Below are 17,868 nucleotides of genomic sequence, written 5' to 3'. Positions count from 1 at the left end.
TCCTCTTCATCCTCCTCTGCCTCCTCCTCTTTATCCTCCTCCTCCTGCTCTTCCTCCTCCTAATGCCCCTTCTCCTTGGGCTGCTCCTCCTGCTCCTCCTGCTGCTCCTCTTCCTTATCCTCTCCCTCCTCCTCCTCTTCATCCTCCTGTGCCTCCTCTTCCTTATCCTCCTCCTCCTGCTCTTCCTCAACCTAATCCCCCTTCTCCTTGGGCTGCTCCTCCTGCTCCTCCTGCTGCTCCTCTTCCTCCTCCTCCCCATTCCTTCCCAAGCCCTACTCTCCTCCCTTGCACCTGCAACCTCCATTGCCAGGGCCACAATGGACCTGCTACCAGCATCTCTGCCACCAGCATAGACAAGTCACCGGCTCCCCTTGCTGGCCATGCCACTGTGCAGGCTGAGGACATTCACATGGACACAACCCCTCCTTCGATGGCACTCATTTTTGAATCTTCTGCTTCCTGGGGCAGCTCCTGCCCTCACCCCAAGGGCCATGGCCGGAGGAAGAACAGGCAGCCAGCTCACGCAGCTGTCTCCACTGGACCCCTGGTGCCTCAGGTCAGCCACCCCAACTCCAATCTCTACCCTGCTGTTGTCCTACAGCCCACCCCTCAGCCTGTATCCAGGAACCCTCAACAGAACAGAGCCTCTGCCAACGCCCCCAGGCTTCTCGTGCTGCCACTTGGCAACCATCCAGTGGCCTCCACCCCGGCACACAGGGCCTCTGCCCCTTCAGCCTCCAAGACCTCCAGTGAAGAACCCATGGATACCACCCCTCCATCGTGGGCAGTCCTCTTCTAGTCACCTCCTGCCTGCCAAGCTCTCATACTCACTCCATTTGGTAAGCATGGCACACACGTTGACAGCTAGTTCTAGATCGCAGGCCTGGTGGCACATGTTTGATGTTCCGTTGCTCCCAGCGTGACTTTGGAGGTGAAATGAGCTTTGCCAATCTGGGCTTTTGACATAATAGCTGGACGTAGAATCACCAAGGTAGCATTTTGCATGCACACACACCCGCACACACAAACACCCACCACACACACACACACACACACACACACACACAGAGGAATGCCACAGTCTTTGACTCCATATTTCAGAATTATGCAAACTTGAAAATTTTCTAAGACTATCGAGAGACTAAAGAGATGTGACAAGTGTAGGAATTTGGTGACCCTGAACTTAAACCAAGTATGGAGGATGCAAAATAACAAACCTGGGCTAGACATTGGAGGAAGGTATCTATGTTAGTTTCCTGAATTTAGAAATGTTCCAGAGTTAGGAGAGACAATGTGTTTCCTAGAAAAGTCATGGCACAGTAAAGGCATTAAAGGATTCAGGGGTATGAGACACAAATATTCTTCTCAAAATGTTCAGAAAAATGGAATTAGGAAAAGTCAATGATAATTGATATGTGACAAAATGTGAAAAGTTGGTAACTCATCCTAGCAACTCAAAATAATTCTCATGAAGAGGCACTCAATCAATTTTGTCCAGCCAGCAATGAAGTTATGTAAGTCCTCAAGAGTCTGACAGCACCCTGACTTTGACCATGATACAGTGCCATGAGGTGTGGCCTGGTGATATCCCTGAGGTGCCCACTGAGATTCCCAGTACACTTGTTTGTCTTCACATTCTTTAATTTCAGAGGCCTGGAGTAGAGCAGCTTTGCTTTGCTCAAAAAGATGACATTGCATCTGAATTGGAGTAAGATATTTCTATCATGTGGGAGATGAGAAGCCACACTGGGTCTGGCCTAGGGACCCCCACGTGGGGATATTTGTCAGGAAACATACCAGGTGCCCTTAGGAAGGTAAGCAGCAGAGGCTTCAGCCCATCACACGTGAGCAGAGCATTGCAGCATCCGGGAAATGAGGGCCCTGCTCTGTTCCTTCATTTACATCCACACAGCGACACTTTTCATTTTACACAGGAATACTCAACTATGACTGATCGACTGTTCTTCCAACAGGAAAATCCAGTTTTTCTTTCTCAAGAGAATGAATACCAATTTTAGCATAAAAATCACTCTTTTGCCAAGAGTCCTTGTATTCCTTTAGCCTTTATAGTGTGTCTTATGCTCTGTGCAAATCATCACATCATTTTCTGCAAGTTTCACAATTCTCTGAATCACATATTATGAGCCCCATTTTAGGTTTGTAAAATGAGCTGAATGGACGCTGATTCCTTTTCCAAGATCCCAGTGATAAGAGTGAGCAGAGGTGATTGCATAGGATTTTAAATCTCATTCAAGTCCATAATAATGAACCTGTATACTAAACAGACTCTACAATATGGACTTGGAGAACAGAAGCTTACAACCTGCTATACAAAGAGTCTGTTATAGGAAACATCACTAATTAGGCACCATCCATGTGGTGATCCCTTGAGCCATCTGTATTATAGTACTGTGACCATAAAATAACTAGTTGGAATACATCAACCAATCTATTGAGAGGATAAAATGCAAAGCAGGGATATTTTCACAGATTATTGAAAATTACTCAGGAAAGAAAATTTTAAAAGAAAATATTCTTTAGTAATCCATTTTGAAGATTTAAAACTCTTGGCACGGTGCATACTTCTTAAGACCTTAAAGGGAAATTCATTTCCAAATTGGGATCAATTTTAAAAATGCAAGCTGTAAGTCCTGTTTGCACTTAGCAATGCCGAAACATTAAAACAAGGTTTTCTTTCCAAATACAACAATTTTGATGAGGAAAAATTTTTAACTTCTTGTTCTTAATGTTAGTAGGATCCTAGCTTCATTTGGGGCCAGAAATTTCAAATTAGTTGGTTGCATCTTAAATCTTGCCCCTATCCCTTCCTTTCCTGATTGTATTTTAAGAAGTAACACTGTCTCTTCATTTAAGGGATGTTCAATTTCCCTAAATTCTTGAAAAATATCAAGTTTCATTCATGGAGTTTGGAAAGGCCTGAAAGAACATTACTTTAAGTACATGCTGACCTTGGTTTCTGTTTCACTCATCCTGTCCATGAAGGTTCTTCACACAGCTAACTGTTGTTCTTAGGCTCCGACTGGTTGAACCTCTGTTGATGCTTGCCCTCAACGAGCTCAGATTTAAGCATGAGACACACATGAGTGGCTAACTCTGAGTGAGGGCAAGATGAAAGCACCCAACAGACCTGACAAGGAACCAAATGTACTGTTCCTGGAAGTGCCTTTCTGACTCTAAATTAGTTTTGCTTTTTTTCCCTTCTCATTAGGTGGTCCCACTTCCTATGCCTTAGGAGTCAGCTTACCATGTACACTGGCCATGCAAATAACTCAGACTTCTGCAAGGGAACACCGGTCTCAAGGTGCAGACATACTTCCTATGGACATTATACAACTGGCTGACTGCTGCAAATGACAATTTGGCTCTCTCTGACTCAACGACTATACACACGGTGAAATTCTGGGGTTGCAGAGAACTGCTTTTTCACCATACTTCGGTGGAGGGTTTCCTTGAGACTGTGATGAACACAAAGGACATGAGAGCAGACATCAAATGGAAGAGAGATCCTTAAGGACAGTTACCCCAGCACTGTGTTAAAGAGCTCAAATATTGACTTTTCAGTTACAAGAGCTAATTCTTTTACTTTAAAAAATTCTCCTTTTATTAATAACATAACTCCAGGTTACTATAGCATATTTACTTTGAAAGTTTTTTGACATTTTGATTCTGTTAAAATAACCCTTAGTTTAAAATATAAATTCATGTATTGTTGCAAAAAAAAAAAAATTTTTTTTTCTCATTATACTCTCTTAGTTGATAGTTTTATTGGTTCGTTTTAATTTATATTTGATTTTTATTCTTTAAAAAGTTAAAAACTTTAAAAAGCACACATGAGTCAATAAATATTTATTTTCTTTACCCTCATTTGTTTGCTTTATTGAATCCTAAATTACCTCTAACATCAACATGATCCTGAAATGGATTTGGATTGGAGGGTTAACCTTTTTCCATGTCTCATCTATGAATTTTCTCCATTTGAAGGGTAGAAGAAAGGAGAATTACCTTTAGCTGGGAACACATCCAAGGTGTCATGAAGGAAGCTGAGTTTGTACTGTGCTTGGGTTTCGAAACCTGTGAAGGAATAAGGACTTCCCAGAGGAGGAAAGAGAAGAGAGACAAATGTGATAGAATCTGGTGCATCCCTACAGCCCATTGGGACAGAAGTACAACACACAGGGAGTGTGGAGAAGAAGCTGAGGGTAGTTTGGGAGGGACCATTGGAAGAGGTCAAAGGTTTGCCACCTGGCCTAGAGAAGTATTATTGCAAGGAAATTTCAATCATCAAAGATTTTGTAAGAAAAAAGTCAAGATGTCTCAGTTAGTTTTTAGATAATCCTGTTAATTAAGGAAATAATTAGGAAAGATGGGGATGGAAAGTAATGTAGACTCTTCTAGTAGGTCAGGTGAGAAGTGTACACAATGTAAATACAGTAAGAGCTTCAGAGAAGGGAAAAGCTCTGACACCCACCTTGGAAATCAGGATAGATTCCTCGTTCCACCTGTTTGACCATTAACACCTGAGTAATGGTGAGGCAAGCTGTTGTAGTCACCCTTTTCCCTGCTGTGATTAAAAGTTCCTACAAGAACTTTGTAGAGGAGGAAAAGTTTATTTAGGGGCTCCCAGGTTCAGAGGTCTAGTCTATAGGCAGCTGCTTCCACATCCCAGGGCTGCAGGTGAGGCAGATCATCATGGCACAAGAGTATGGCAGAAGGAAGCAGATGCTCCTTTCTCCAGATACCAAATATATACCCATGGCACACCCCCAATGACCCCCCTCCACCATCAGACCCTGCGCACTCTCAGTTAGCTCTCAGCCAGGGATTCGCTGCTTGGATTAAGGCTCTTATCACCCCATCACGTCTGCTGTGAACCTTCTTTTACTGTCTCACACATGCTTTTGGGAAATACCTCATATCCAAACCATAACACAAGCATAGAAAACAACTTTTTCTTTTTCTTTTTTTCTTTTCTTTTTTTTTAATGGAAGAGAACAGAGGTGGCAGACGTATCCAGAGGGAAATAGGAGACCACAGCTGGGTGCCCATGCAGGTGGTGTGTCTTATGTTTTTATAGATCCCAGGTTTCCTCTCCTTCCCCACCTTCCTTTTCTTCCCTGTGTACAGGATGATGTCAGGAAGGAGCAGCCCAGGGTGCGATCATTTGTGTTGGAAAGTGCAGATCTGGGAGGTGTGAGCAAGTGGTTCAGTAGGAATTGCAACTGGAGCGGCCCATTTCTTATTCTTTTATAACCCTCCTCGTCTTTCCCACCTGATCATTTACTCTCTGTCTTTTTTTCCTGTCTCGTTCCCCCTCTGAGTAAGGGCGTCCTTAGTTCTGAAAGGTGAAATGGGCAAGGACTGCTCTGGCTGCTTCAGGCTGAGATAGGGTGACATGGGACAAGCACTTTGGTTTCCCTTTTAGAAATGTCGTGAGTGTGTTGATGAGTCTGAGGGGTGAGTCTAGTATCGAGAAAACAGGTTAAGTCACCTGGGAGGAAGGTGCTGTACAAGAAAAAAAGAAAACAGGAGTTCTGGAATGAGGTTAATACAACAATAAATGTCCCAGCATCTGAACATGTCAATGAACATGATGATGATGATGATGATGATGATGATGATGATGATGATGATGATGATGGTGATGATGGTGATGATGGTAGAGGTCAGCATATTTTTCACCAGGAGATGCCGGATGACCAAGAGCTAAGAAGTTGTTACCATGACAAGGCCTGTGAGGACATTGCCTCTAATGGGAATGGGAATCTTTAAGGATATTAGTTACATTGCCAGAGTTGTCAGGAATGTAACCACAGCATTTAGTTTGTATAATGTCCCAGATGCTCCCATAAATTGTACTTAAGGTATCTAATGCCACCTGAATTTTGTAAAATACCTTCTTATTGGCATAACCTCTGTTTATTTAATAGACGTCCCTTTATTTCTGGCACTTAGGGTGGGTAATCATATTAGCAAAGACAGACCAAGCGTGCCTCTGTAGGAGGGTAGGAAATTTAGAGGTCTCGAGTTCCCTACTGTCATGTATATCTAAGAGGAACAAACAGATTTGAAAATTAAGTTTAAAGAAGGCTTATGTGAGAAGTAGTGGAATGCAAATGGCAGCCTCTCCCAGAGGCAGTTTCCAATTTAATTCACCAAGGGATCTGAGTTTACTCTTCTGTCAACCCCAGGTTCTCTTTCTATCTAGAAACTTAGTAGGTGTATTGCACAACTGGTCTGAGTATCTGCTTTAGAAAACAACTAGAAGAACACAGACAAAATGTACCAGTAGCAAGATTGCAAAGGCAGAATCAGCCTGAATTCACAATCCTCTCTTTGGGATACACACCTTGATAAACAATGATCTTTGCATAACTCCCTTGACCTTTAGGCCACTGTCTCAGATTTTAAACTGATGTACAATTTGGAAACTGCTTGTTGACGGGAAAATTAATTAGAAGCTGTACAGTGGTTCCAAGGCTAATTACAAACATGAATTTGCATGTGACCCTAAGGAATTCCGCTTTCTTGCAGCAACAGTTTCCTATTTGTCCTAAGGGAACCTTAGGGCCTGTACTCAGTACAAGAGCATGTGTGTTCCCAGGAGCAGGAATGAGGTGCAAGTGGAAGGCGGCCTCCAGCAGCAGCTTCACACCGATTTCATGAAGGGCTTCTGTTGATTTAAGCATTGCTTCAACCCCAGGTTCACTCTCTGCCCAGGGGCTTCGTGGGTGTAGGACACAGCAGGGCTAACAGAGGTGAAATGATGCGAGTAGAAAGGTTCCACAAACAGGATCAAATGAATTCTCAACTATTATTGGGAGTTATCTCTTGATAATACATAATTTTCCGTTTGATTCAGCTCTTTTGCCAATGTGACCAAAAGACCTGACAAGAACAATCTAAGGAGGAACATTTTATTTGTGGGCTTATAAAACACAAGAGGTGTCAGTCCATTGACAGTCAGCTCCATTCCTTGGGGCCTGAGAGGAGGGAGAACATCATGGCAGATGTGTGTGGTGGAGAAAAGTGCCCCAGGACTGGGCTCAATTCACAAAATAGACTCCCCAAAGTCTACCCCAATGACCTTCCTCCTCCAGCCACACCCTATCTTGCCTAACCTCCATTCATTCATCCCTACCATGGTGTTAATTCACTGATCGGGTTAAGGCCCTCATGACCCAATCATTTCACCTCTCAACCTTCTTGCATTGTCTCACATGAGCTTTTGGGGGACAACTAACATCTAAGCCATAACACTCCCAAATCTCGCTTGTGCCCTTCACTCCAAGGTCATAATTTTAATGCCCATGTGCAATTTGGAAACTGCTTTTGCAGGAGATATGAAATGGTATAGAGTAAATCCTAAGATTCACGGGAAGGAAATGAGTTTTAAAATTCACAAATTCTCTGCAGTCTCAACAAAAGGGCCAGAAAGAAGTCAAGCTTTTTAAGTGGTAATAAAAATTCAGGCAGGTGATGAGAGAACATCTTTTGTTTTGGTCATCTTCATCTCAGGAGTTTGATCAACAATGATTGTCTGCATACCACTTCAAAAACAGCATAAGAAACTAAAGACCTAAGGCTGTGTTTCAGATAGTATGCTCATGAATATTTAGCACATGTGAGTCATTAGAATATAATTAGAATAAACACATTACAAGAAAAAAGGAGTGTGAATGGTACACAGGATGGAGTAGAGGATGCCATTACAAAACTAGGGACCAAGTCCACCAATGGAGTAGTCTCATCATGTGACCTGTCTCACCATTTCACCCCTTCCATCTCTATGGAAACTGTTACACATTGTACCTTGTGTAAACAGGAGACAAAGGCACACCCAGGCCATAAGTAGTCACAGATAAATGTGAAGGAATGTGATCAGGCCTTCTCATTCTCCTTTTGTCATTCTACATGTAAATACTGAACCTTGCTCATTTCTTCCACTTGCGTAGCCAAACCACTTTTTGTCATATAATCCCACCCAGAGTGCTTTATTTATTCTTTAAATCATAGTATTGCTCATCCATTTGATAGAAAATGTGGCTGTTGTATGCTCTCAAAGCCCTCCCCACATCTTCTTTTTCCCTTCTAGACAAGGCCAAGGAAAGTATTTCATAAAATACCTACAAATCTGCAAGTAACATGTAAGACACTATGATGAACATCTTATATAATTCTCAGCTAAAATACAGGAAGGTTGGAAACAACAGAGCATCAGTCTGATACATGGAAAGCAATGTAGTCCAGAATCACCACTATACGAGGAACTCCACGACACGGGGTATGTTCTATTTACAGTCATGGAGTTAGTTATGGGTGATATTTCAGACAGGAAAATAATTTGAGAATTCTGTTGAAGCAACATGAATCTGGCATGAGCTAGAAATAAAGTAAAAGTCTTAACTCTTTAGAGACTAATTTTTCATATGTAACTAGGATTCAGTAAAAATGGCATTTGTTTGTACTATCAATTTTTCTTCTGAACTTGGGAGTTTTTCTTGGGACAAAATTTCTTAGGAGCTGAGCATGGACTCAAGCAACAAGCAACCGAGTTCAAAGGCAGTACAGTCACAAGGTATGAGCAGTGAACCACAGCAGAAAGACAACAGACCATGGTTTCAGATTATTTTATTTTACTGATACCATCTTTTGGTGTTGGGAGAATCAGTGAGCTTGGCAGCGCTTTTCTTCATATATTCCATATGATGATTGAGGATAAAATATCTCTTCTCAGAGTTTCTTTTGAGGAAATACGGAATCATACACTATTTCCAGGAAGCACCCGGCACAGAATAAGTCCTCAACAACTAGTAAGAAATCATCATCATCATTACAGGAGTAAATGGAGAATCCAGGGACCTGGGACCTGGACAAACCACCTGTCTCTTCTGCACTGTGTTCCCCTGGTTGTCCTCCATCAGCTTTAACCTCTCTTTTGTCCCTTCCTCCTTACTGGTCAGAACTGTTTTCACTGTTTTATCCTGAATTCAAACCACAGACTATGGGGTCTTTTCTTACTATAGAATAGATTATGCAGATTTGTGGCCATGTTCTTGTCATAGGAAAGCATAAAAGCGGTTTTAATACATCTTACACTTTGTTAACTCTTCTAAACCAAAACAAAATTTAAAAATCAGATAATAGAATGTCAGATGAAAGCATGAATTAATGAGTGCAGGAAACACACAGCAAGGAAAAAGTAGGTAATAAGGAAGACCTCAAGAGGTAGAGGTAAAATAAAAAGCAAAAGCACAATTTGTTTTAGAGAATGAAGAAATTAACAAATACATACATGAAAAAGGTAGAGAAAGGAGCTTACCCACACCATCCATAAAATAAGTACCACTAGAAAAATAGAAGGGCATTTTCCATTTTGTAAGGGGATAATGAGAGCATAGAAATGGAGAGTCGTCTGGAATGAAGACAAAGTTCTCTTGCAAAAGGCTGTGTGTGTGTTTTGCAGGCCTTCAGTAGAGATTTTTGGCCAGTGAAGTGATATTCCAGCTGGATATTCCAGGGGTGCTGCTGCCTCACCAAGCAGCCGAGCTATCATGTGTGACGATGGCTGGCTGGTGCCTCTTCAGCCCATGCACACCTGGGTAAGGTCCTCTTACTTCATCATTCAAAACCATCCAGGGCTCTTGGCCTTTTTCTAATAAGAGCACATCTGGCTGAGATATGCACAGCCCTGCAAAGAAGTCAAAATATTAAAACATGATCACATAAATAAAATTTCCCTCTGGAACCTTGGTTGTTAAGGAAGAGAAACAGTGACAGGACAAGAAAAAGGCACACAAGATTCCTGAAGGATGGAAAAGTTGGGTCACCAAGGATGATGTGGGCTGCCAGTAAAACACAAACCGGGGCTGAGCTTGTGGCTCAGGGGCAGAGCACTAGCCTACTACGTGTGAGGCATTGAGTTCCATCCTCTGCACCACATAAAAATAAATAAATGAAATAAAATTATATGTCTATCTATGACTCAAAGATTGTTTTAAAAAGCAATACCTCTAGATATTTAAAGACAATCCAAAAGTTGAGAGGACCAGCAAGCAGGAATTCCTAAGTTCAAATTATGATGCTCACCCAGGGAGATGAGGTGGCTCTGGCTCTCCAGCACCAGGGCTGTATGAATCCCTCTGTCCCCGGTCCAGGCTCTCCCACTCCTGAGAGGAATCCACGGCCACATTCCTGAGCATCAGCAAGTGCTAGAGCACACACACATGTGAGGGATGAAATCTGAGGAGGCATTTTCGATGGAAAAGGTGCAAAAGGGCACTCCAGGGAAGTGGTCATCAGGAACGAGAAAGCTGAGCTGGCAGCCTGAGGGATGGGAGGAAATGTGTTAGGAAGTGTGACTGAAGCCAAGTGCTTTCAGGCTCTCCACACTCCTCGGGCTCAGTCACCACATCCTGTGACCTTCCTGTAACACAAGGCACTAGGATGGCAGCCCAGAGCATTTGACATCACAGCAGTCCTTTGTGAGGTCACTGAGAGGCTGCGGCAGGCTGCAGTGACTCCCTCCAGATTTATAACAGGAAAAGTTGGGGTTTTTGTGGGCTGTTCATTTTCCTTGTGTTTTGTGTAAGCTAAGTCCATCAGTTCGAATGGAAAGAATGCTTCGTGGGCGTGCTCCCTAGCTCCTATTTTCTTGGACAAAGTGTAGGTCCTTCAGCCGTGGAACAGCTAACCATCGGCACCTTTTGTTGATATTAATGTCTCTCTGATTTCCTGGCAAGATCTCAGATCTCTTTGAATTCTATGTCCCACCATACCTCTGACTAAGAGCATCAGAAAGTGTCACATACTGACATGAATACCAACCAATGCTTTAGATGATATGGGGCTGGAGTTGTGGCTCGGTGGTAGAGCACTTGCCTGGCATGTGTGAGGCCCTGGGTTCGATACTCAGCATCACATATAAATAAGTGAAATAAAAGACAACTAAAAAAAATTTTTTTTAAAGAGGAGCGGATGTGGCTCAGTGGTTAAGCACCTCTGCGTTCAATCCCAGTACCCAAAAAAAAAAATCTTGTTGAAATTTTGTCAAATTTTGCAACTCTATGCATACACATTTGTGATTTTATTTTCCTGATATGTTTACTCTTTTATTACTATGAAATGCCCCTTGTATCTAATAATATTCTTCAACTCAACATCTATTTTGTCTTTTGATTACCATAATCAATTCATCTTTCCCCATTGTATTTCCCATATATGTATTTGTGTATTATATCTTTTTTCATCCTTTTACCTTTCGTCTGTTTGCATCTTTGGTATTTAAAATATTCATTCTGAGTGGAGAAAAAGGAATACTTTTACACTGTTGATGGCACTGGAAATTAGTACAACCAGCAGGGAAATCATAGTCTTTTGGATCTCCAAAAGACTAGGCATGGAACCACCATATGACCCAGCTCTACCACTCCTTAGTATTTATCCTAAAGAGTGAAAGTCACCATACTATAGTGACACATGCACACACCTGTTTATACCAGCAGAGTTCTCACTAGTCAAACTATGGAACCAGTCTGGGTATCTGTCAGTGAATGAATGGAGAAGGAAAATTAGTATATATACACAGTGGAGTTTTATTCAGTCATAAGGAAACATGAAATCATGTCATTTTTTAGGAACATGGATGGAACTGAAGATTATTATGTTAAATGAAATAAGACAAACTCAGAAGGTCAAGCGTTGTATGTTTTCGCTCATGTGGAAGCTAGGGAGGAAAGAGGAAAAGAAAGTGGGGGGCTGGGATCTCAAGAAAATCAAAGGGAGATCAATGGAGGAAAGGGATGGCAGGTGGCCGGGAGTGCTGGGGAGGTACATTGACCAAATTATATTGTTATATTGTGTGCATGTACGAATATACAACAACAAATCCCATCATTATATGCAACTCTAATGCACCAATAAAAAAGTGTGGAAAGAAAAAATATTAGGCTTAACTTTCCTTAACATTGAACTTTGGAAGAAAATTGACTTTGTGTGTGCACACTGTATCAATCGTTAAGGAATTATACATTGATTCCTATTTATTTTCATTATTACTGTTGTATTGTAGAGTTAGTATACAATATTGTCAAATGCCGTTTGAGGACTCAGGAAGTTCATTGTAATGTTTAGTTAAAATACATGTTAATTTTCTGAAATAAAATATTCATCTTGGGCTGGGGGTGTAGCTGCTATATATGAGGCCTGGGTTCAATCCCCAGCACTGCAGAAAAGGTGAAAAATAAAAAAATATTTATCCTTTTTCCTCTGACCCCTGGCAACCACTCCAAAATTTTGCCTTTTCTGTAATGTCATATCATTGGAATCATCCAGTAGGTAGCCTTTCCAGATTGGCTTCTTCCACTTAGTAATGTGTATTTAGTTCCTTCTAACCAGCTTTTGGTGATCTATTCCTATGTCCTTTTGTATTTTGTGTTAACTCCATTGCTATAATTAATTTTAATTCCTTTATTGACATTTTAGTTATATCTGCATTTTGGCAGGGGTACTATGGATTGAACTCAGGGTCACTCGACCACTGAGCCACATCCCCAGCCCTATTTTGTATTGTATTTAGAGAAAAAGTCTCACTGAGTTGCTTAGGACCTCACTTTTGTTGAGGCTGGCTTTGAACTCTCGATTCTCCTGCCTCAGCTTCCCAAGCTGCTGGGATTACAGGTGTGCTACACTGCACCCAGCTATATCTTCATTTATAATGGTTACTTGAACATTAAAGTATGCAGTCTTTAACTTATCAAGGTTTACTTAAGGTTAATATTAAGTTATTTAAGATAAAATGCACCAATCTTAGACCATTTTAGTTTTATTTACTGACCACCCCCCCCCAATCTTTGGTCTATATGCCATGTATGTGATAAATGAAATTCAAACAGCTTCCTGTTTTTTTTTTTTTTTTAATGTATATTTTTTTAGTTGTCTGTGGGCCTTTATTTAATTTACTTATTTATATGTAGTACTGAGAATTGAACCCAGGGCCTCATACATGCCAGTCAAGTGCTCTGTCACTGAGCCACAACCCCAGCCCAGCTTCCTGTTTTTGTAGAGTATGAGCTAAGATTTTTTTAGGTTTCTTGTTTTTTGTTTGTTTTGTTTTGTTTGGCTGTACTGGGTACTGAACCAACGCCACACATGATTAGCAAGTACTCTTATCACTGAGCTGCATGCCCAGACCTTAAGAATAGCTTTTATGTTTAAAATGCTTGGAAAATTTCCAAAAAAAATTCACAACATATGAAAATTCCATAAAATTCTAATTTCAGCATCCATAAGTAAGTTTTACTGAAACAAAAATATTTTCAAAATGGAGTGTGGTGGCACATGCCTGTAATCTCAGCTACTCTGCGGGCTGAAACTGAAGGATTCCAAGTTCAGGGTCAGCCTCAATAACTTAGCAAAACCTGTCTCAAAATTAAAAAATAAATAAGTAAATAAAAAGGGTTAGGTATATAATTCATTAGAATGTTCCTGGGTTTAATCCCCAGTACAAGAAAGGAAGGAAGGGAGGGAGGGAGGGAGGGAGGGGAGGAAGGAAGGAAGGAAGGATGGAAGGAAGGAAGGAAGGATGGAAGGAAGGAAGGAAGGAAGGGAGGGGAAGAAGGAAAGGCAAGAAAGGGAAGAAGGGAAAGAAGGGAAGAAGGGGGATGAGAAGGGAGGGAAAGGAAACACAATATTGTATGTGGCTGTTTTCATGCCAAAATAGTAGAAAAGGGTCACCAAGCACCACTTGAAGCAGTCATGCCAATTCTATCTGTGTTGGATTACTTTGAAATTGACCTCCAGATCTTTGGGATTCTGTTTTCCATATCCCTAATACTACCTCTTGCTTTGTTAGCCCTAAGGCCACTTCAATGCAATAAAGCTTCAGTTTTCTTTTGCTTGATTTGTGAGCAGGTTGTGGAATACCACCAGTCACAAAAGCAGAAATCTTAAACTATCACTAGGTACACTTCTGATTTTCAAGATTCTTTTGGTTTTGGTTTTGTTTTTCTGTCTGCTTTTTGCTAAGCCCTCTGTGATGTCTCCAACACATCCATCATATAACTGTTAGCCAGGGAATTTAGCAGAGTTTACACTCAGTTATTGAGTCTCATCCTTTCTATAGTTCTCTCACTTTCAGAATTAAGTTTCCACCTCATTCACCAGCCCTGAATTCTGTTCTGTCATGATTGGGGAAGTGATGCTTTTCTGCCTGGAGAGCTATAGGGTCTTCAAAAAAGTCATAAAATTAATTTCCAGTACTTTGTTTTAGTTGTTTATTACATATTTTGAACAGATTTTATAACTACTGTATGAGAAAATGTTTTCCTGAGCAGTTTACTCTTTTATTGCTGGATATTGAAAATCCCACTATGCACCCTAGAACCATTTTCTTCCTGCATAAAACATTCATTTAAAAACAAATTTTTAAGTTGTCAATGGACCTTTGTTTTATGTATTTATATGTGGTGCTGAGAATCGAACACAGTGCCTCAACACATGCAAGGCGAATGCTGTACCACTGAGCCGTAACTCCAGGCCCAAAACATTCATTTAAAAAAAGTTTTTTATTTGTCGATGGACACAATACCTTTATTTTGCTAACTTAGTTTTTTATGTGGTGCTGGGGATCAAACCCAGTGCCTCATGTGAGCTAGGCAAGCACTCTACCACTGCGCCACAACCCCAGCCCAAAACATTCATTGTTAAGGTGAAAAAGTTTACCTTAGTGAAACCTGAGAAATTAGTTCTGCCTTTGTGATATACTTCTATGCTGTACTTGGAACACATTGGAGATTTGTGTTCACAAATACTTTCTTTTTTAAAAAATATTTTGTTAGTGCATTATACTTTAACATAATAGGGTTCATTTTGACATATTCATACATCCATATGAGTATGTGCATTTATAGTTTGTTAAGTTCAGTTACTTTCTTGGTCTGAGGCTCTACTTTCTCTTCAGCAGCAACAATGTTTTCTTTGTTTTGGTCTCCTAATAAACCAATACAGGTTTGGGATATAAACCGACTTCATAGTAATTGTTTTTACAAGGTTTTTACAAGGCATTTAGAAGTTCAGAGGGTTTTGTTTCCCTAGAAGGAAAATCACAAAACAGGAACAATGACAGTCTTTCTTAACAAGTTTTCCTGTGAATAACACAAAAAAGCAGGACCGAGTAGGCCTCAATATTTCGTTAATCTGTTGTGATCACAATTTCAATGCAGTACAGGATTCAGTGTCATTCAAAGTTGTGACTGTGGACTTCTGTAGGAGGAGTGGCAGCACCTAGATTCTGCTCAGAAGACTATACATGGACATGATGTTAGAAAAGTACTGCCACCTCATCTCTGTGGGTAGGAAAAACTCTTTGAAAATGTTATGAGCATATATTTCACCTCAAAGCACGTAAAGTGTATAATCTTGAATTTCAAGATAAAGAGGTGATGAATTTGGTTCATTGAAAGGGTGACTGTGTCTCCCTTGCCTGTTGCAAGGTTCTCAGTTTACTGTTACATGAATGAGAGCCTTAATTTGCAATATTGAACATACATCTTTATCTTTCAAAGGCATTGAAGCCCAACCAACCTAAGTCTTCTTTTCCCTTATCAGGACGTGACATGACCAAACCTGATGTGATCCTCAGATTAGAACGAGAAGAGCCCTGGACCTCAGTTGCAGGATAATCCTGCTTAGGTAAGTCATTGTTATAAGCAGATGAAAAGTGGAAAGTAAATTTTAAAGGAATCAGGTGTTGGGTGTACTTTTGGAATGTCTTAGGAGTATCTCTTTAAAGACTCCTACCTCTCAAAATGACCTTTGTGTCCATAAAACTTAAAACCAGATTTCTGAGCTGGGCCCAGCACTGCATTCCTATGATCCCAGCTGTGTGGGAGCCTGAGGCAGGAGAATCACTTGAGCCCAGGAGTTTGAGGCTGGCCCAGGCAACATAGTAAGACTCACCTCAGAAAAAACAATCAACGGGGCTCGGATTGTGGTTCAGTGATAGCGCACTCAACTACTTCGCGCCTAAGACCCTGGGTTTGATCATCAGCATCACATAAAAATAAAATAAAGGTATTCTGTCCACCTACAGCTAAAAATATATACATATAAAACCCTAAAGACTAGAAATATATTTTTAAGAAAACCAACGAAACAACCAAAACCAAAAAACAAACTTCTATCATTCTTTCAAAATAGTTTTTTTCTAGTATGTTTGATATTACTCCTTAAAGTGTGCTGTGAGATTTTTCTTTTTGCTTTTTTCATTTCTGTCTCTCCAGCATTTTCAGTCCTTTCCATTGTGATAGATCTCTTTCAGGCATTCTTAAATCTGTTTTTTACGAGGGGTATGGTGGTGCACACCTGTAATCCCAGTGAGTTTGGGAGGCTGAGGCAAGAGGATTGCAAGTTCAAGGCCAGCCTCAGAAACTTAGCAAGGCCCTAAGCAACTTAGCAAGACCCTCTTAAAATAAAAAGGGCTGGACATGTGGCTCACTGATTAAGGACCCCTAGGTTCAATCCCCAGTAACTAAATAAATAAGTAAATCTATCCTTTAAGAAGAGAAAATTCTCAGCAAGTTGTCTTACTTGACTGTTGTTTTTTTCCTTCATAATACGTCAGGGTTGTTTCCTGCACTAAGCTTTAGTTCCCATTCTCACTACAAATCTGTTACCTTTAAAACTCACTTGGCTTCTGCTTAGACTTTCCTTACTTACAGTTGTTCTCCATTAAATCTCTGTGGTTCATTTTATGTGGCTGATCATCATTCCTAAAATCAACCCTTGGTTTGGGTAAACAACACTAACTCATTCTTATCCTGATTTCTTGAGTGATTATTTTAGAACTGAGTCTCTTTTCTTCACCACTATGTCCATACTTCCTAACAGTGCCTAACGCATAAAAGTCACACATGTTTAAAAGAATAAATATATACTGTTTCACTGTACTCTTAGTTTTCATTCTCTAATTTATCTTCAAGGGATCTGCCTTGGAATCATGCCAACTCCTCCATTCTCAGAACTTCAGCTGAGTTCATTTTCTGTAGCTGGCTCTGGCGTCAGCTACTCGCATGTTCTCCCACCTCCACTCCAGTCCCTCTAAAGTACTGTAGTCTGTCCTCTCACCTGTTTTGTTACAGCATGTCAGAAATTATCGACTTCTCAGCTATGAAATTCTTTTCTATTATTTCTTAGTTATTTTACTCTTGCCATCATATCAGCCTGAGTCTTCTCTCTGTCATCATTTCTTCTGGATCTCTTCACAGTTGTTTATCAGCCTGTGAAAAACTTTCTGTTATACTCATTTCTCACTGATATGCAAAATGAAAATTCATATGTCATCTCTTCATTACTTAAGTACAGTTTGCCTTCGTTATAACTTTTGTCCCAGTTCATTCAATTTATATTATTATTTTCCTAACAAGATATGCCATTACTTATTAAAATAGGAAGTTCTCTTCTTTGACTACCTCAATAAGCCTTCATCTAGTCTTTTCAACTTTTCTCTCCTACAGAATTTTATTTTAATTTTTTTTTTTTTTTTTTTTTTTTTTTTTTTTTGTGGTGCAAGGGATTGAACTCAGAGCCTTGTGCATGCAAGGCAAGCACTCTACCAACTGAGCTATGTCCCCAGCCAGAATTCTTACTCATCTTTATAAAGTGCATGGATAAAAAATCAGTTTCCAGCCAGGCACACTGCTGCTGCCTGTAATCCCAACAGCTCAGGAGGCTGAGGCAGAAGGATTGCAAGTTCAAAGCCAGCCTCAGCAACTTAGTGAGGCCCTAAGCAACTTAGACCCTGGCCTCAAAATAAAAAATAAAAAGGGCAGTGGATGTGGCTCAGGGATTGAG

At 40.6% G+C, this 17,868-nt stretch overlaps 1 long non-coding RNA gene across 2 annotated transcripts in view; it reads right to left on the bottom strand.

Moving 5' to 3' along the window:
- The window catches only part of LOC306648647, a 392,598-nt gene that overhangs the window by 276,421 nt on the left and 98,309 nt on the right, over positions 1-17,868 (bottom strand). For both annotated transcript variants that reach the window (XR_013760427.1, XR_013760428.1), the window contains exon 4: positions 17,143-17,294. This is a non-coding gene — a long non-coding RNA (uncharacterized lncRNA). The remainder of the gene's footprint in view (positions 1-17,142; positions 17,295-17,868) is intronic.

Source organism: Sciurus vulgaris (assembly GCF_902686455.1).
Source record: "Sciurus vulgaris genome assembly, chromosome: 17".
In the NCBI taxonomy this organism is placed as follows: Eukaryota; Metazoa; Chordata; class Mammalia; order Rodentia; family Sciuridae; genus Sciurus; species Sciurus vulgaris.
Note: the sequence above shows the minus strand (reverse complement) of the source record. Positions and strands in the feature narration are given on the sequence as shown.